Raw genomic sequence first — 21255 nt, 5'->3', positions numbered from 1 at the left:
GGTTCAATTCGAAACTATCGAATAATGAAAGATATGAATGGGACATACATCATTGATGAAGGATATTTATTACACAGCGTTGTGTGGGATAGCTAAGAAACATTTAACCGTATCTTGGGTACGTCGACATTTTGGTCCCAGAGTCCAGGTATCAGATCGGTGAGGATTTTTTAGATTTCAGTTATGATGGTGATTCAAACAATCCTACCAACTTTGAGCTGGGTGCGAATTTTGCACCCATGGATATCTAAATTGTAAATTGACCAGATAATTTTCACTGCCAAACATGCGTCAGTTTTGGTTGGGTTAGGATTTAAATTGTATTTTGATAGATAGAATCGGAATCTCTGATAAGTAACGAATACAAAGAAGACACTCTTTCTATATCAGAACCAGATGAAATGTGTCATTTCCAACCCATGATGATGCTAACTTGTTCAGCGAAACACAATTTTTTTTAAGGTCAAAATACAAGCACCAAAGAAAAATCCTCAAGGCGCTCTCAGAGCGGTGCCTATGCGACAGTAGCGATTGAATCGCTGAAGATTAAATCCATTTGGAAAAACGTTCTTTGGAATTTTTTTCCACATAAATGAAAGAGTTTTTGAACAGTGCAGTTCAAGGTGTACTGAGTTGAACCTCAAAACGATGAGCAATCTCAATCTGTCACGTATTTCTGATATGTACCGCTCTTAGTGGAATCAAATGTACCAAGTCACTTGAACACCTCCCGTGAAAGTTTCTATAGGAGAGAGACAGGCTATCAAAGTTGCACATGATGTTCGCGTCTTCAGTCAGGCGGATGGCTCGTTTCTGGATGGAATCCAGCAACTTCAAGGTATGTTTGGGGGCAGACCTCCATACACGAGAACAATACCAATCTGAACTTTATAAAGCATCAAAAGTTACTGAGGTGTGTGTAGTTTTCTGGTTCGGAACAGTGTTCCAAGCTTCTGGAACACTTTGCAATTCCAGTAACATGATTGTGCCAAGACATATAGGTGTCCATTTCAACCCCCAACAAACTTATCGAAGCAGAAAGCGGAATTGTTTGACCTGACATTATTATATCCGGTTCAGAGACATTTTTCTTCTTAGAGAAAATTGATGTTTGGGTGTTTGTGGTATTGCATTGAACCTGGTTACTTTCACGCCAAATCGAAATCACTTTTAGATCCTCATTAAGATATGCAACCTCCTGCTGCCGGTGAAGATGTGCCTCCGTAGTCTATGTCCTGGAATCCAAATGCTGTCGTCAGCAAAGCAATATAGGTATTGGATTCTTGATTTTTCCAATAAGTCGTTGACATACAATAAAAAGAGGGTTGGAGACAATATGGATCCCTGGGGAACACCATCGTTGACGGTGAAAGTATTCGAAAGATTGACGCCCACTTGCTGGAAACGTTCTTTCAGGAAGCTCAAGAGCCGTACACAGAAATGATCCGACACGCCATAGCATCGAAGTTTGGGTAGCAAACCCTCATGTCAGACACAGCCAAAGGCCTTAGAAATATCAAGCGCAACAGCTCTTGATTCTCTATGTTTCTCGATTGCGTTATTCCAAATATGGGTGACATACGATAGAAAGTCGCCTGTTGATTTTTTTTCCGAAAGCCATATTGATGATCGCTCAAAGCAAATAATTTCAAAAATTGGTCTCTACTAAACATATACCCTTTTTGATTCAAACAGTGTATTTATTTTGCTGCAGGAAAAATATTTATTTCATTCTGTCCAATAAATCAACTATCTCTTTACTCATTTACGACCGGCAATTCAAACATTACGTTACCTGACACCTGTTGCCTAGCAATATTTTTTTTCTGAAAGCAAAATGTTTCAGTTTAGACACATCATCAGTTCTCAGTAAAAATCGTATTTAGAAATTTCACTAAAATCTGTACAAAATGTACAAACTGTGTACACTATTTATGCTGCATTGACGAAAACTGAGATAAAGATACAATGATTATAAAAGTGTCGTAATACAACCAGGAAAAATACGAACTATGCCCCTTTACCTCTAATATTTATTAGGGAAAAATATCCATGCTATACATAAACTCAACTAACGTTCAAACAACCCTATTGAATGAGAAATGTCATGTAATTATGAAGTAGACTCCAAATTATGTTTTTTATATTATTCAGCTCAACTGATATCAGTAATTTTCATTTCACCTGGACCTATATCTATTGACACAGTTTAGATAATTTTACTTGTAAAATACATTTTTCTACCAACTTTAGTAAATGAAAAATATTGAAAAACTATGAAATAGACACCTAATTAATTATCATTTTCATTTTATTGGAACTTATATCTATTGATACCTATCAATAAATAATCTTTAGGTTTTTCTACTTGTGAGATATATCTAAAGTGTGTAAAAAAGCCAAATAGAATAAATTCATTATTTCGGTTATGGTACATATTTTAACAAAATCCGGAAACATGTCCAATTTAAATTATAATTTGACAAACTTCAACGGAAAACTGCTACCCCTGCCTTCAACCCCCGTCGAATGGCAGGTACAACCTTTAAATAGGAAGTATAGGCTTGTGATATATCGTTGGAAATGTATTTTCATCCTCTATTCCAAAATGTTATCCTGTTCAAATTTATTGCTACAATTGAGATAAAATAAATTGAAATCATGTGGTTTCCGAAATTCGATAAAGTACACCCAAAACTTAGTGCAATATACTCAAAACTTATTTCATGTTGAAGTATTGATAATAAGAAAGTAAGCGAAAACCATGGAAATGTTCTTTTTAGACGGTATTCTTCAAAAGATTGTAAATAATTTTCGTGGCAAGATTAGTTTAAAACGCCTTGTCAACTTGATTTGTACGTTAGAACACTAGTTGTCAGTATTTTAATTTAAGTTTAGAGTTCGTTAACTTCAAGTCTGATAAATGGTTAGATTAACGGAAATGAATACAATAACAGTTTTACAAACACAACAGAAAGTAGCTCGCCTATTTCATGAGAAATATCCTAATTTAGTGCCCATATCTCTAGGAACAATGATCAAAATAGAGAAGCAGTTTCGCAAGCTTGGACATTTGGGGCAGATAAAAAAAGCAGCTGCCAATGCAATGAGTGATGAACCCAAATTAGATGTGATGCTTGAGTTTGAGTAAAACCCACATACATTGAGTAGACAGGCATCCACTACATACCATACATCGATAGGGTAGTTTCTTGTTTCGTCAATTCGTGTTTCGTCACCTAGGGAAATTTTACCTGTTATGACCCATTTTATTCTTGTTTCGTCAACTGCAAAATATACCTCCTTAAGGTGTTCTTGTTTCGTCACCTCATCTTTGCACCTGCGCTAGTGATTAAGAGGCTTCTATTATGATTTTTTTTTATTTTGAAAATAATTAAATACGGTTTAAACAATTCGATTCCAAATAAAGTCTAGAAATTGGGAAAGTTTGCCTTCTTCAAACAAAAAATCAAATCTTTCCTCTTTATAATATTAGTGTAGATTATTGATTAATATAATATTATTGGGAATAAGCATTAAAAAGAAAGATTTCCAGATTCCTGGAAAAATCTAGCAGGATTGGTCCATTCCAAGGCATTTATATATTATTCGAAGTAGTTGTTAGTTACGTATTCAATATAAGAAAACACATTTCTTCAAATACTTTATTTCGACATTCAGAAGATGGAATCAGTGAACAAAATGAGTAAAATTTCATTTTACTTATTTCATCGACTCCCTACATAGGTACGCAGGAAAGCTATGAAGGCTACGAGGACAACCACCGTAAGGGTTATGAAGATGCTTACAAAACTGTGTCCTGCAGGGTGGATGTCTTTCAATTCCTGTATTTAAAGGATCTTTGCATCGCATTGAAGTTAATGGTCGATTTTTTGCAAGAATTCTATCGAGTCCCCCTTCTTCTGGGTTGATTGTAGTGGTTGGCTTGTCAAAATATCACTTTCATCACTTGAAGTGTCTGATGATGATTATTCAGTTGAATGGAATTTCAACTGGACTGGCCTCTCCGATAAGTATGATTCCGTCGTTTTAGTATGTTTCGAAAACTCGGTAGTGTGGCAACTCGGGTTATCAACCATACTGATGAAGCTGCTTTATAATCATTCATTTTTTTTCAGTGATCATTACATTTATGTGTATCTTGGATTACAAAGCATATTTCATCCTACCGACTGCGCCACTTACGTATTGAATAAACCAAGATACTTTTTTGAAAATACCTAATTTCGATATCAACAAGATCGACCCAGTGTCCAGAATGAATTGAATTAAATTCTACTCATATTTTTATTTGTTTTGTAGACTGGAACGGGTGTAACTATATCATTGGCCAGAGTTCGGTGGGCGAACTAGGGTTCATTCCTTAATAAATTACTGTAGGGATGAACTACGTTATCTAACAGGCCTAATTACAGTCACTGTCTTCTGAATTATCATATAAAGAGGTTTGGAATGTCGGAAGACAGTATGTGTCGTATCTGTCTGGAAGACGTGCACATACTCTATGCCTGTTCCGTCCCGGACTGAATCAAGTTTCCAGAATTTGACAGAGTTTCACTTTTGTCATCTAACCTGGTGTTAGCCACAATAAACCCTCGATTAGGCTCATTCACTTTTGATCTGGCAACCTACCTATCTTCCTATTGAAATCAAGAAGAGTAGTCCTGAGATTGTTCACTTACATTTGGTATGTTTCTTTTTTTTTTCACAGACCAATTTCCTTTATTTGTTCAGTATTTCTAGTGATTTGCTTTCATGTAAATCAGCGATTTATTGCATGTTCAAAAAATCGCGGAAGTGTGGCTAGCAGGTCTCGTAATCTATCGTAATTTGTGCTTCACAAAATGTACCTACTCAGTTTGAACTTAATTATCATCAAGCTAAGCACATTATGTTGCATTATCGATCAATTTTATTCATTTGTATATTATGGGGTACATTAAGGACGGAACAAGGAAGTTCTCGGAACAATAAACTCTACAGTGATTGCTGTTTCATTATCAGTGGATGACAATAGGAAATATAGTCTATCGTTCGCGTGTAAAAATGAACTTCCTCTTTTCATTAGTATAATGGCAGAAGGTAGAAAACAAACAATTACATTAACAGTCAATTCGATAAATTCAGTTCAAATTCCATCATATAATATAGTGTACAAGGGGAAAGTTGTAGTTTGGTTAACTTGAGGAAGAAATCACTGGTTAAGCTCATAAGAAAAATCTAATGCAGACAATAGTCATCAAAAATTAATAGAATGATCAGAAGTGGATAATGAAGTGAACCTTTCCCAGAGACAATTTTAACCGAAGGAAAAAAAGGTATTAACATAAACAAAATCTGGTTCGATAGAATGAAACCGGAGACTTGAACCGTCACCAGTGTGAGAAGAACTAAAGTCCTGTGTTTGTTGTCTCATTGCATTTGATAGTGTCCACCGCAGTTTCAAACAAAACGTATCCGATAAAAACCCAAAGACCACGGCAGCATATCTGTGCGTGTGGTTTGTTGTCCATGCTTCCATACAGTTATCTGCGGCCCTGAAAAAAAATGTTTCGACTCATTCATTGCGTGAACGCCTTGTCTTTACGTATGGGGTGTGAGACAGGGGCGGTAATTCAATTTTCTGCAATGTTGTTTTCCATGATTTATTCCATTTTGGATGGTATGTTGTACCTCTATCCAATTATCCCCTCTTTTCACCACAGCATTTCTAACTATTAGATTATTTTCTGTCTGTTCCTGCTTCCAATTCTTGTCCAACTTTTTTCTTTTCCTTTCATTCTCCTAACGTATTCAAACCAATGTAGGTGACTTTTTTTTCTCTGCTGACTACATTCTTATATGGTGTTTATATGTCGTGTTTCTAATTTTATCCATTTCGGTTTTATTTTCTGGTATTCTTTTAAATGTCATTTATGTTGCCATAATTCCTTCCATGTATTTTTGTTGATGTCCAAGTGTCCATGTACATATGTATTGGTGAGATCACCTTATCGAAAAACTAATGTCTTCATGATTTTTCGTGTATCTAGAAAGGATACAGATATATAGCTTGCCTTCTACGGTTTGTTTTGTTTCTTCCTTCTATTTTCTCTCTTCTCATATCAAGGAGACTAGGTACTTGAATGCTTCGAAGCAATTTTTCCATATTTTATTTTTCAGTTTGTAACGATATTTTTCTTCACTTTATTTTTCAATACTTATTTTTTTCTCCAAATTATTTCTCGACACGTTATCGTTGTTCTTTAAAATTTTTCAATTATCCGCATTTCTGTTCGTTTTCTTCAATAGCCTCTTCAACACTGTCCTTATAACAGTTGTCTTCTTTATCTTTGCACTACCGACCCACCCCGGCTTCGCACGGGTGCAATGGTGATACTAAATATAAATTCACCCACCGGAAATTAAAGGCATGGAGAAACAGTGATAATTTTGTTTAATTGAGTAGAACTGGTCGATACTTGATGAAAATCCATAATAAAACTCATTAACACAGTTTATTGAAAAACAAAGATAAAAGTTCAGTTTCAGAAAAATCGGAAGTGAATAAATTATCATGTGGGTCATGTCCGATATTTTATATAGGTCAAACTGGTGGAACGTTCAAAGCCCGCATGAAGGAACACAGAAATAGTTTCCAGAATGGAAAAATAAACTCAACATATGCCACTCATTCAATCACAGAGAGACATGAGTTCAACTATGAATTCAAGCACCACCATTTCGATCTTAATATCTTATGAACGAATAAACTGTACTGAATAATTCGACATTATTTAATCTGTTTATTTCCAGGTAAAAAAATAAGTATAATGGGCTTGTTTCATGATTTTTAGTTTATAATTCACTTGATAGAAATTTTAAATTGAAAACAGTGCACTTTGTTTCATCTCTCTAAGTACAGTAGTTTTCCCGTACCTAGTTAATTATTAAAAATCGAATGTGGTAGGGTGGTGACGTCACGCCCCTATTTCCGCTTCTTGTTCGATTGACCAATAGGAACAATAGAAATAATCAACATTGCCAAATCGTAAAATTCACGAAGCCTATAATTATCAATTCAATTATGGAAGTGTATATGAACCCGTTAACGTTTCAATTAATGAAAAATTCTCCACATGGAATAAAATGTACACGAAAAATTATGTTTGCAAATGAGTTCTATATCTAAAATCAGTACACAAAGTCGATAGATCACAAAATATTTACCTTAACTATGATTTAATGCATTATGTAATAATATACAGTTATGAAAATCAAAAAATATAACAAACTGAATTAAAGAATCATTTCAAATATTCAATTCATTCTACAATCTCCAATCTATAGAACTGCAGTTTATCATAAAAAAACGATTCCTACATACACACCTCTTTCTAATATGAGAGCTTTTAGGCTCGTTTGGATAATCTGTTGAATCTTCCAAAACTTGAGAGAAAGGTTGAATGAGGTCAAGTATAGACAGAATTGATCGTACTCGAACTGATACAACAAAAGCATTATCATATGATAAAATTCAATTAATTTTATTTCATACTTTCAGTAACAGTATTAACTCCAGATAATACTTTCTGTGGAGAATACTTTAAGTTGAAATAAAAAACTCTGTCATCAAATTCAATATTTTCGTTTCCCTTTCATTTATAGTCAATTTTCAAATGATTTCTATAAAGTCTTGGAAGAGTAGAAGAATTGTAGTTCTTTCTTTCCAATACTTTCACCCATTTTTTTCTCATAATTTTATCCTTTGGGAACCTAAACTCATTTTATGAAATAATTCACTTATGAACCAATGCGCTTTCTGTTTTCTTGTGCCTTTCCGCACAATAAAATTCAGCACAAGAATGCACCATATTAATATTCAAATATATCTCTAAAACACCTTCAAAACATACACAAACTGAACTCGATGAACAAACGAATTGTTCCTACGCGAGCTGTCAGCTAAGAAAAAGTTGAAACTCAATGTTGCAAAAACAAGCAGAATGGATCCGATATGACGTACATTTTCAATGCCGAATAAACCAATAAATTGTGATATGGGTACTCCATTTTTCTAAGAAAATGAACGATCAATTAGAATTTTCTGTAATTATTCATTCATTTTTTGAAGAATAAAGCCAGCAAACAAATAAATATACAATAATAAGATCGCTCGAAACCACGAATTAAGCATAAAAATGGACAATAATATCTGCCTTCATAACTGATATAGTACAAGTTATACCTAAATATTATTCTAAATAGAATTAAACGAGCTGTATTTTCAAATAGTTTTCGAATGCTCAGGAACCCTAATAAACTAAATCAATTATGCATTCATGTCAACCACCAAAAAAAAAATAAAAGAAATTCAACGTTACTGATATAATAGCCATATTGTCATCCAGACCATCGCCCTCTGTAGTGTATGTGACAACGTTCTCTTTCTAATGTCAATGGTTTCCACAATCTTCGTATTTTTGTTAAAATAATTTCAAAATGAATGTTGAGCCCAGTTTTGTTAAAGCTGACTCCCGACAACTTACCAAGAGTAGATTTTGAAATGATCGAGGAATTTTACTTGAAAAATTTGCAATACTTTGGTACAGAAATGAAGAATGAAAAATGGAAACGGTAGGTGGTATATTTAGTAGATCCTTTTTTTATATGACATTCATTTTAGACTTTTCTTTTATCGAAGGATGGAAAGTTTTGATTCAATTTTTATTTTATCTCGGCCAAGGAGCAGTATGGTGACTGAAAAGAAAAGCAAAAATATGTACAGTGAAATGTACAATTACTCCAGAATATATCAATCCAAAAATAATCTGAAAAAATATTTTTCGGAATGTAAACTGACGACACGGAATATGCAGCAAAATAGGTATCCGCCGAGACCTACCTTTCACAAAAAAACATTCTGTAATTATATAATTGTAACAGTTGTATTCACACCGAGTTGACAACAATAACAACAAAAATGGCGTCTGTCAAATTGGATCATCAGATCTGTGATTGGATATTGAAAACCAATACACATGGCAACTCCACTCCAGACACGATCAATTTTATTGGTCAACAGACACGCGGCCAAATTAAATTCTTGCTTTTCGAATTATTCTTTTTTCTGCAAATATAAAGAGATTTTGGGACCGAATAGGCTTGATAAGTATAATATACATCTAACTTGATCAGTCTATAAGCAAACCAGTATCATTTTCCACAGCATGAAACAGGCCCATTACGGTACTTCCGAAAATTTAATTCATTCATATAGTTAATGAATTTATACCTGACCTTATCAGGTAGATTCATTCATTAGAAAGTAGGCATAAGTAGGTAATATGTTAGAGTATAAAATAGTTGTAATTTAGAAGTAACTTATTATTTTACGCTTGAGAAAGCTATTGTATAGTGAAACACGTGTCACGGTTTTTGTGAAATTCTTTGTAGTGAAAATCAAACAATAAATTGTATTAACGAGTTATAATCTTGTTTTATTGACGCGCCTTTTTTTCCCGCGGCTGGCGCCCCAATTGGAATATTTTGAAGTCTTCTATTATTGCACATCTACAACATGAAGCGAACCTACATATAAAATTTCAGCCTCCGAGAATATAACGGAACGGAGAAATGGCGCCTCAGTTGGAATATTCGAAAATCCTTTCTTGGTGCGCATTTAAGACCTACGTACCAAATTTTAGCTTCCTAGGACTAACCAGTACGAAGAAACAGAGATGAATGAGTGACTTTCGCATTTATAAGTATAGATTCGTTGATATCGTCACAACGTAGCTTTCTTCTTATGATCAATATAACCTCCCCAAATAATATTCCTTGTGAAAACTGTTTACAAATTATATCTGAGGAAACCTGGGCGTTATCCAATCGGAGTACAAATTTTGGGACTCGGTTCTTATGGAAAACTGAACCCAACAACCATTTTGTGTTTCATTAACATTGCGTTACTCAGTTCATAAAACATATATCACTGATATTTTCGAACCCAAAGGTTTCAACTGAAAGCTATATAACTGATCTGGTCACTGTTGTTTTCATCTGAAAGGAAGTTTACAACTCTTACCGGGGTGATAGGAGCCTGTGCTATGAGTAAGCAATGTTTCAGAACATCAAGTGTTCAATACTTGTTATTATTGAACAGAAAACTATTTTTGTCATCATCAATATCATCATTCACGTCTAATTTGCCTAAAAAGGTCTATTTTCTTTACTCTTCTCGGCTGTCACCAAAACCAAAACTGTTCTCCAAAAGAAGCACTCTCTTGCTCTTGCGAATTTCTGCCTTGAATATTTGGACTCTTCAATGTTCAAATGTTATTTTACCTTGTTCGATTGATGACTCATTTATTTTGTAGAAATTCATGTTGAATATAGAATAAAGAAAATACTTTTGTCTAGTTTCTACTGTGTTTATTTATTCGTTACGAGCGGTTTCGGCTTATAAGGCCATTTTCAAGTAACTACCACAAATTGTCAAGTTGCGTCTTAAATAGTGTGGACAGGTATCTGCTATAGGTACCTGACCAAAAACGTTACCAATATTACAATATGTCACGATTGCCAAATTTTGGATGGATCCTAAAATTCCTAAATTCAAAAGGGGCGAGCTGCATAGATCTAGTTGGTCGTTGAGCGTTATGAACTTGGGGTCCTTGTACAATTTATTCATTTCAAACGCTTCCAATAAATTCATCGCCCTTCCTTTGTTACATGTATGAACAGTTTTAATGTTTCCTTTATTTATTGTATGGTTTGTTTCTTTTAGATGTCCATATATGGCTGATTTTTTATCTGATAATACATGTTCTCGATATCTTATGTCGAAGTTTCTGCCTGTCTGACCTGTATAAGCTGCTGGGCAGTCCCCACATTCTAGTCTGTATATGCCCGATTTTTTCCATTTATCCCTTTTGGGTTTTGCGTTGAATAACATGTTTCCTAAATTATTCATATTAGAAAATGATGTGCTTGTGTTGAGTTTTGAAAAATAGTTCTTTATATTTTCTGAGAGCTTTCCTGAATAACTCATGCTAGCATATTTTTTACCTTCTTTATGTTCTTCCTGATTTAGGTATAGTTCCTTCACGATCAATTTTTTGTTCTTATTGGAGATCAGTTTTTCAATTAAGTTGGCGGGAATATGTTTGTTATATGCTATCTGCTTTATGATCCTGATTTCTTCTTGAAAAGCCTCCTCTGATGGCGATATCATAAATGCTCTATGTATTATACATCTGAAGGCCCTATGTATCATAGAGCATTTATGATACCGTCATCAGAGGAGGCTTTTCAAGAAGAATTTAAGATCATAAAGCAGATAGCATATAACAACCGCCAACTTAATTGAAAAACTGATCTCCAATAAGAACAAAAAATTGATCATGAAGGAACTATACCTAAATCAACAGCTTATACAGGTCAGACAGGTAGAAACTTCCACATAAGATATCGAGAACATGTATTATCAGATAAAAAATACTGAAATAAAAACAGTTCTGCAAATAACGCTCTTCCTTGCTCTTGCGAATTTCTGCTTTGAATATTTGGACTCTTCAATGTTAAAATGTTATGATGGAGCTAGTGTTTCCTAGCATCAAGTGTTCAATATCATTGAACAGAGAAAGTTTTTTGTCATCAGCAATATCATCGTTGACGTCAAGTATCCCAAGAATGTAAATGAATTATTTGTGAAAAAATTCATTCTATCAAGTTTCATCAAAACCAGAGAACTGGAAGGAACGTCCTCAGCTGTTACTGAAATAATAACAGTTCTCCAAAGAACGCTCTTCCTTGCTCATGCGAATTTCTGTTTTGAATATTTGGACTCTTAATGCTCAGATGCTATGATGGAGCTAGTGTTTTCGTATATCTGAGAAAGAATATATCCTATAAACGTTTAGAGTTGTAAGGAACGCCATCACTCCTGTGAGAAACAGAGAAAGGTTTCTTTGTCATTATCGGTATCACTGTCGACATCAAGTATTCCAAGCACGCAAATCAAGTGTTTGTGTAATAATCCATCCTATAGAGTTTCATCGAAACCAGAGAACCGAAATGACCGTCCTCGGCTTCCACCGAAACCAAAACAGTAATCCAAAGAAAGCTTTCTCTTACTCCTGCGAATTTCTTCCTTGCATAACAAGAGGTACTCCACACCGCACGTCGATCTTGTGTAACTCGCGGATACCTCTCTCAGTCGCGAGAAAGGTTGAGTTTGGAACGGGCACGCGGCGTTCTTCGTTTGTTACCAATGAAAGTTGAAAATCGTGAACGAGAAAGATCAGTGTTTGTTTACTCGTGTTGGTGAAGAGTGTTCTAGGTCAGTAATGTTTGTTTTGGTGGGTTGGGCTCTCTGATGAATTTGTACAGCATAACAGATTGATTGTTTGATTTTGGTAACAAAAATAGTTGATCAGTTTTTTGGTAACCACTTCCAACCCTTGTAAAGTTGCAACAGTGGTGAAGAAACTCCGTTATTGGAGGAACATTATTGAAATCATGATTATGATTCCAAACCAAATTTTTTTTATCAAAATGAATCAGAAATATATCATAATGGCTTTCTAGAAGTGTTGCTGGATTCTTTATACTTACTGATGATACTTTCATTACTTCAATCTGATGAAATGTTTCGAACAGATGAATGTTAGCTTGCTTGAAGTTTCCTATCAAGAATGGAAGGATAGTTATAGTCTATTTCAAAAGAGTGTAGAGTAATAAAATCTCATTAAGTATTCAAAAGCGCTACAGGGTGATCCGTCAATAAATTCTGTCACTTCCCTAGTCCGCATTGCAAAATTATGTCGTTTCATAAAGAGCAGGTAGGTATCACCCTGTTTTAAGGGATTTGTCCATTGTTATCGACGGATAAATACTGAGCCAGAGGCGCGCTAGTGGGATAATTGCCAAAAGAATATGCATTCATAAAAATTATATTAAAGGAAATAAAAATTTAATACAGCAGAACAGTGTTATTAAAAAAATATAAAATGTAACAATAAAATATATACGAACCGAAATCGGGAAATACTCACAAACACACACGAACGAACTTTACGTATTGAAACACTTGTGGGGACTTTAAATCAATTTATTCACAAAAACGACAAGAACTTTACTGGATACGTTATTACAATTTGACACTTGAACAATACTAAAACTGTGAACTTCCCTTAACGTTTAACAACACTCTATTTATACCCTAATTGAATGTTCTAGAGATTACTAGGTACAATTTTCGAGAACCTTCCGAGAAAATAATTATTCAGACTACCCTTAATTCTAAACCCTAACCTAAGCAAAAGTGTCACTGTCACTGATACACTGGTCTCTGTCCAGATTGCTTATCCCGCTACAGTATATTTACAATTCAATTAAATTATTCTACATCAGTATAGTCTTCATCCGAAGAACTGTCATCATCCCCTGGTGTTATAATTATAGAGTCAACCACCTGATCGACCAAGTTGTCCAGTTCCCACATTTTATCTTCCTCTTTTAAAACATGCTGGATTGCTTTTTGCCAGTTTTCTGATGTGATTTCCATAATGGCTTGATCAAACAATACCTTGACATCTTTCATTTTAAATGTGGTATTGTGCCTTGCAACATATCCTTTAACTTGTGCCCATATAAGTTCTATAGGATTTAATTCGCAATGATATGGCGGTAGGCGCAGCACAGTTACTTTATACTTTTCTGCTACATCTTCTACGGCATATTTCATGAAGCGAGATTTATGTTGTTTTACTATGGCTAGTAGTTCCTTCTTTACTGAATTCGTCTCAAACTGAATACCTTTATTTGACAGCCAGTTAATAATTTCTTGCTTTCTCCAAGCTGAAGTTGGTACCTTCTCTAAGCGCCTTGAATGGTAGCTTGCATTATCCATAACCACGACCGAATCAGCTGAAAGAAATTTTAACATTTCCCCGAAGTAGTCTTCGAAGACATCCGAATTCATGTCCTCATGATAATCTCCCGTCCGGCACGACTCAAAGCTTAACAAACCTTCTTTTAAAAATCCGTCTTCGCTTCCAATGTGAGCAATTATAAGCCTCTTCCCTTTTCCCGAAGGCACTTTAATACCCGTCGAAAGGCCTTCTATGAAAGCTTGGCGAGAACTTGTTATATTTTTATCTTGCCACATTTTTTTGACTATATAACCTTCGTTTATCCACGTCTCATCAAGATAAAAAAATTTCTTTTGCTCTCTGCGGTACTGCTTTATAGTTGTCAAATATTTTCGTCTCCAGCAAACAATTTCATCACTTTCCAGTAATAGTGCCTTTCGATTGTGCTTTTCCCAGGCAAAATTCATACTTTTTAAAGTTATCTTAGCTTATCTCGATAAATATTTTTTCAAGAGTGGGTATTTCCTTTTTAAAATAAAACGAATGAACTTTTCTTCGAATGTCACATTTGGTGTCTTCATCTAAGATTTTTATTGGTCTTCCTGATTTTCTCTTGCATGGACTTACCTGGCCTGATATCTTTCTCTCTCGCAATAATTTAAAAATCGTGGACTGTCCAATTCCAGTCATTTGGGCACATCGCTCAACACTTTCTTGCACAGACAAACTAGGGTGATCGTGTTTTATGCAATCATATACATTTAAAATTATAACTTTTTCGCAAACAGATAGCGGATAATTTTTTACACTTCTTTTCTTTGGAGTAAATGTCCCCATTTTATAACTTTTTCACTATTTCTATATCACAATATCACTGTACGTTTAATTGGTGTAGTAACAATTACTATTATAACTCGAATGTTTAAGACACCATTACAATATATTTAAACCCTTTTTCTTAATTACCTGGGTTTAATAGGTATTGCATGATTGGTGGGCAGGGTCAAAAAGGGATTATTATAATGACATGGCACCTCGGAACTAAGTGTTAACCCTTTTTTGAGAAATCATGCTCAAGTATATGAACCCAAATTGCATATTAAATAAGTTTACAAGAACCACTAAAATTAATCTTAATCTTTTTTTAAGAAATTTTACTTACCTAAATACATGTAGGTACTTAGTTTTAGACCAAATTACTTCCCAAAAATGGCCTTTTATTATTATCTATGCCTGTAATTTTTAATTAACTTTAATTATTAAGTTTAATAATCCTAAGATTTGCCTACGCCCATGGACGACAACGAAATTCAGGCAAATTTTATGACACTTCATGATTTATTACTCTACACTCTTTTGAAATAGACTATAGAAGCAAGAGATATTTTTCATTAGCGGAAGTACTATTTTTTCCATTCTGCATCTTCATTGATATAATCTTGGAATTGGACTAATTGAAATTATCGTGTTATTCTGAACCTCTTTTTACTATACGTGGTTATATTTATTCCACGGAATATGGTTGAAGAACATATCACCAATAAATCAATCTTCCTGAAATCCAAAAAAAGACCTGGAACTGTATATCAATATTATTCATATTTTTTCTAGAATATGTTGGTCTTTATGATAACGGAATGAAATAAAGTTATAAAGGCTGAAAGTATGCATCTATACATTCGTACCAGGTGGCCATGAAATCATTGTACATGCCGCCATTGATTTGTTTCTGGGGTAAGAAATTTGAAACGAAATATAGTTCAGTTAAGCCAATGTTTCTAATGGAAAAACTGGTTTAAGTCAAGAATTTTTAATAAAATTCTGTATATTTTTCAGGCCATTTGTCAGAATATTAAATTGATTTTTCAGTGATAGGTATAACACAAGTGATCCTCTTCTTTAAATTCGGCGGCACTATGACAATATCTATGGAAATATAGTCAAACAACGACGATCGCTCCGCTTTTGAATAAAAATTCAAGATTTGAGATTTCTCACCAATTCTCGTAACACTCATCAATTTTTCCTTGCCATTTCTTTCTTTAGCACGGAATAAAAAATCGCAAAGTATCTTTGACATATTTTTGTAAAATTTAGAGGTAGACTTTAATGTTGGAGCTCAAAATCAAAAATTTTGAGACAAATTAAGTGATAAATGGTGGAAAATTTCTTTTCCTATTTTGTTTCAAAAAACTGCAAATATCGTCTTTTGTTTCACTATATACGTGTTCGACAATATTTCTATAAATGGTGACGCCTCATTAAATTTGGAGAAAATGTCTCCAACGACGTCATTTTGAAAGAAAATGATCAGAGAATACAGAATTATACAGCGTGTTATTCAAAATTCCTAACTTGAGTTCATTCCTAGTCGAACATAAATAGATTTTCAATGTTTTTTTTTGGGAAATATCAGTTTCAGTAAATTATACGTTCCATCGAATTTTGATTTTCTCACTTCAGAAACAAAAGAATGGTGTCAGGTACAATGATTTCGTTGCCACCCGGTATACATAGAAAATTATGTGATTTAATGAATTCACAATACATTCAAAGCCTGATAAGTAGTACTGTTCATTTCTTGATACTGTATAAAGAACATTAATGCCAATATAGGGAATGTTCAAAATTTCAGCCGCGAACTTTTTTCAATCATAAATTTCTTCTAACGCTACTTAAAATCTAAGGCGTGGCCATTCTAAGTCGATGGGTTCAGTTTTGTATACAATACTTACATGAAATAGACCAATGACGTTAGATCAGGGGATCGTTCTGGCCATTTAATTGATACTCATCATCCAATGATGATTTTTATTAGACCAGACGCGGCCATTTTGACTATTAACATGATCGTGCAGATGCACTCATCAGAAAACAAAACATGCTCTGACTGGATCACATTTCCAAAAACATTGCCATTATTTGATCGCAAAACTACATTCTCCTAACAATATCGCCTCCTGAGGTGGTATCATTTCATAGGAATATTATATTTTTCTAGTCATACAACAATTTGCTGAGGCCAGGCATTTTAGTTGCAGGGAAATGGGAAATATGGAGTGCGGCATATTTATCTTCATACAAAAAATAAGGGAAATTTCCAAAGAAAGGAAGGAAGCAATCAATTTCAAAAAATTGTCTATATACATAGATGTGTAGATCATGCAAAAAAGTAACTTTCAGGCACAAACTGGAAGAAAGCCCCCTCCCGAAACAGATACTTTCATATAAACATTGAATTACACGGAAGCAAAATTCTTTCTGAACAAATACTTTTATATGAACACTGAATCATATGAAAAACACTTTCTCTATTCCGTTTGTATTCGAAACATTCGTTATGGAATTGAATCAGATGTCATTCACAGGACTGCTACACAATATACTAAATGAATGAGGTAAAATTTCTCTTACATGGAACACTGTCATCCTCACTGGTGGACATCTGATATTTCACCGTAAGATACTTGCCTTATCGGCTCTTCAGCACCAAATCTGGATAATATTATGAGAAAAAACACTTAATTCATTCATAAAATTACGACTTTATGTCATGATGCTTTTTTGGGAAAAACGTCAAAAAATACATATGTTGTAATATATCAATGAATTCGTAACTACAATGACTACCAAAATGAATAAAAAAAATATACTGGTCCGTATTTTGTAAAAATATTTCGGTGATGGATTTCAATGAACGAAATGTCGCATTGGAAAATGTGTTAAACCAGATTACGAAAAACTAACTCAGTATTCTCTATTTCTCTTGAACATTTCCTAAATTACTGAGTGCAGAACTGTCTTGGATATTCATTTATGAAATAATGGAAAACATGGGCAGAAGTCTCCACCAGGATCCGCAGTGAGGATCATAATTTTCCTTATAGTCGTAGTTTGAAAAGTATTTTTTCAGTTATTGGAACTAATTCAGAAACGTCTATTTCTAGTTTTGTGAAACATCCAATTCTGGTGTGTGGGAACCTTTCAGATGAAAATTTAATCACATCAATTTCATTGAAAATGAAGATTTCAATAAAAAACTACTATTTCACTACGTGCGTTTCGCTAAGTTAGAAGATGATTTTAACTTGTGTTTTTTTGGGTCTGGTGCGGGGAAAGTGTTTTCAATAAATTCATTTCACGCCAGAGATTCCAATTCTATCTATCAAGTAATCGTTTATTGTCAATTTCTTTATACATTCTCCTAGTATATCTAGATCTCTCTCGTTTTTTGTCTAGTTTATAAGTATGTAAGTTATAATGATAGCTGCAGAAAGATAAAACTGATCAAAGTGAAAGAACAGTTTATGTTCCAACGTAGTAGACAAAAAGCTGATCTATGACCTTGAATTCCAGCACTCGTGAATTGATGCAATTGTGATTTTATTCTTTTGTTCTTTGGTTTATCTAATAATACTGATTATAATTATATCTTTGAATTGTATGTATTCTTGAGACATTCAGCATTTCCTTCAAATATGTAATGGCTCCTGTGATTCACGGATAGAGAATCGTTCCAGATTCTCCAATTTTAGTTGCACTGACGTTTGTTCCATTTCTTTCGGCAACAAGTCATTGAGATATAACCATAACAACAGGTTTGATGATGGCTTACCCAGTGGCGGCGCCACGGGGGAGCAAGGGGGGCAGTATGCCCCACCCGCCCTCTGTAAAATGTTCTTAGCGCCCTTCCGATTTTAAATATTTCACAAATCTATTGTTAGGTACATAATACGGAAAACCAATGAACGTGGGAACATTCGCTTTCAATACCTCGACCTCGATCAGTTGTGAATCCCATATCGCTAGCAGTCTAAAGGTGCGTATTCATCAAAAAAGCGAGCATTTGTGTATGTTTGTTGATCCATCTACTTTGTGCGAGCACCTTTTTAATGTACCGGCTTCTTCTCGGTCTTTTCTGAACGCGAACAAGCACACGTTTGCTCACTCGCTAGCCCGTACTCACCAGACGATTATTGATGCAGAATGCTCCTTCACTCTTGTTCGCTCGTGCTCGCTTTTTTGGTGAATACGCACCTCAATGCGAATGTGGTCATTTTCTAAGAGATTTGAAATTGATTGTATCTCGGCGTGGCACTCGTAGCAGTAGTAGTAGTCTGGTTTGTTATTGTTACTTTGACGAATAAACAGTTTGTCGAGCAGATCATCGAAAGTTACGTGAAAAAGTTGAAATATGCTGCTACATCACATTCTAAAACAAAATAAAATTTTTGTAAAACTTTCAAATCGTAAGTTCTTAATTTTTAGTTGAAGACCCGAAATCGTATTCATTATGGAATCTTATAGATTTACAGAGAAACAAAAGAACAATTATTTCAAACTCAAAGTTGTGTAGAGGAATCGGTTCCAAATGAACCTGACACTACGAAGAGTACGGTCAGTACGGAGTCAACATTTCTTGATGTTTCATCCACATCAACCTATAAAGTAAGAACAAAATCTGATTTTTCATTAGGTTTTGCTGATTTAACATTTACGGAAGTAGATTCGGATTTGGATAGTGATAGTAGGTACTCAAGAGCAAGATGATTCTGATGAGATGTCTGCTGAGAATGAAGGTGGGAAAAACATTTTGTTTTTTATGAATCATTTTATAATTGATATTTCTATTTTGTCGTCGACACATTTTTGAAAATACTATTTTGATCCCTGAAATAGTGCGTCAACTAATTCTAAAAGGACCTTGCCAACCTGGGTTATCAGATGACTTCCAAGACTTTACAGTTTCCAATTACAAAAAATTACGTTTCTTGGTACAAACTTAAAAAAAAACGACTTCTGGACAGCGCAGCATACGTGAATGGTTAGTTTACTCTCCAAGAGATAATAAAATGTTTTGTTTTGTATGCTGGCTTTTTGCAAGTGCGCATTGTTTATTATTGAAATATTTCTTTCATTGGAGTATTGTGATATTATTTCTTTTCTTAATGGAAAATACAGTATTACTTCAAATACCTGTGCCTTTTTACTGAATCTTGGCGTCTAGTTATAGTGCCCCCCCTCCCCGCCCTTAAGTTTTAGAATCGCCACTGGTTTGACCATTTCTGTTTATGAACCCAACGTATTTATAAATATTGTAAGGTATATCAAGGTGGTAGCTGAAGTCTTGAACAGACTGTTTTTGATATGATTGTTCTCGATGCGGATATAGTCATTTTCGTATTTAAGTAGTTCCCTTCTTACACTCCCTTTTGAAGTTATCTTAGTCTTTCTTTGAAATAAAATGTGAGTACACACACCTTATCGCAATCTCTGTAGTAAATAATGATTAAAAACCAAGCCAATGTAATCGTCATACTACGAGTGATGAAACGTTAGCATATTTTTGTCAACTGCTGGATTATCTAATCATGATGGTCAATAAATTTTCCAATGCGTCACCCATGCGTAAATCGTGGTTCGAAAATAACCATTCAATACATTAAAATATTGCAACAATAAATAATAATAACAAATTCGAAACCTCAAGTAGCTTTACGTAACAATGACCATGAACTCCATTTGTGTAACTTTTTCTAAAACTATGATAGTCTCTTTTGTTATGTTTAACACTTAGTGGCATTGACAGTAAAACTAGGCATGCGGTGAATGTTTCACACATATTTTTGCAGTGACTGGAGTGTGGATGGTGTTCATCTGGAGATATTGTCAATTACTTTTTACATAGGGCAATCAACTTCCATTGACATAAGGTAATCTATGTTATAGTTTGACTTGTGATTTTGTTCCGACAATTTTCCATCTACAGTTTTCATATTCACTAACCTGCCGGCAGTGTGATCTCTTGATAGGCATTTAATTAGTCGCTTTCTATGCACTGGAGATGATAATTATTTCACACACACGTGTTTCACATTAATAAATTCCTCTATCCATTATGATTATTACATTTTGCAACGGTCATTTTTCGAAATTGTTAAAAAAAAATTGTAGTTGAAGATTTTATGAAATCTTAAGGTGTAATATAAGATGATAGGTGATCTTCAGTTTTACTCGTATAAAATGTGATATCGAAGAAAAAAAGCACTAAAAAGTCCTTCTTTTTGGATCTAATAATGCGTTAATAATACGTCTGTGTTATATGATAGCTAAAAATCAAGAAAATACATGTAAGGGATGGGAAAAGTTAAACCTAATCGCTAATCAGATAGCAGACCCTACTGTTTACATTTTCAATAAATCAGGATATCATAATCCTCCAGACTTGAAAGTTTCAGTCGTAATTTCAATCTACAAAAATGGCGTCTTTACAGACACGCCCGAAGAAGCCATTGTATGTCGAAACACGTGTTGCGTAAAACTGTTTAGTAAATCCAAAAGATTTTGCAGTAAGATTTTTTATAGAGAAACAATTTTT

At 34.2% G+C, this 21255-nt stretch overlaps 1 protein-coding gene across 5 annotated transcripts in view; it reads left to right on the top strand.

The window, feature by feature from the left end:
• Positions 1-12187: 12187 nt before the first annotated feature.
• Positions 12188-21255, top strand: part of LOC111517921 (pancreatic triacylglycerol lipase) — a 58714-nt gene continuing 49646 nt past the window's right edge. For 2 of the 5 annotated variants that reach the window (XM_074175693.1, XM_074175688.1), the window contains exon 1: positions 20430-20590. The gene's annotated coding sequence lies outside the window, so the exon portion shown is untranslated. Of the gene's footprint in view, positions 12344-20429; positions 20591-21255 lie in introns of those variants that run through there. The other 3 variants (XM_074175689.1, XM_074175691.1, XM_074175690.1) reach the window with 3 other exon arrangements.

Source organism: Leptinotarsa decemlineata, unplaced genomic scaffold (genome assembly GCF_025532065.1).
Source record: "Leptinotarsa decemlineata unplaced genomic scaffold, Ldec_3_MD MMD2_tig00001064_RagTag_RagTag, whole genome shotgun sequence".
In the NCBI taxonomy this organism is placed as follows: Eukaryota; Metazoa; Arthropoda; class Insecta; order Coleoptera; family Chrysomelidae; genus Leptinotarsa; species Leptinotarsa decemlineata.
Note: the sequence above shows the minus strand (reverse complement) of the source record. Positions and strands in the feature narration are given on the sequence as shown.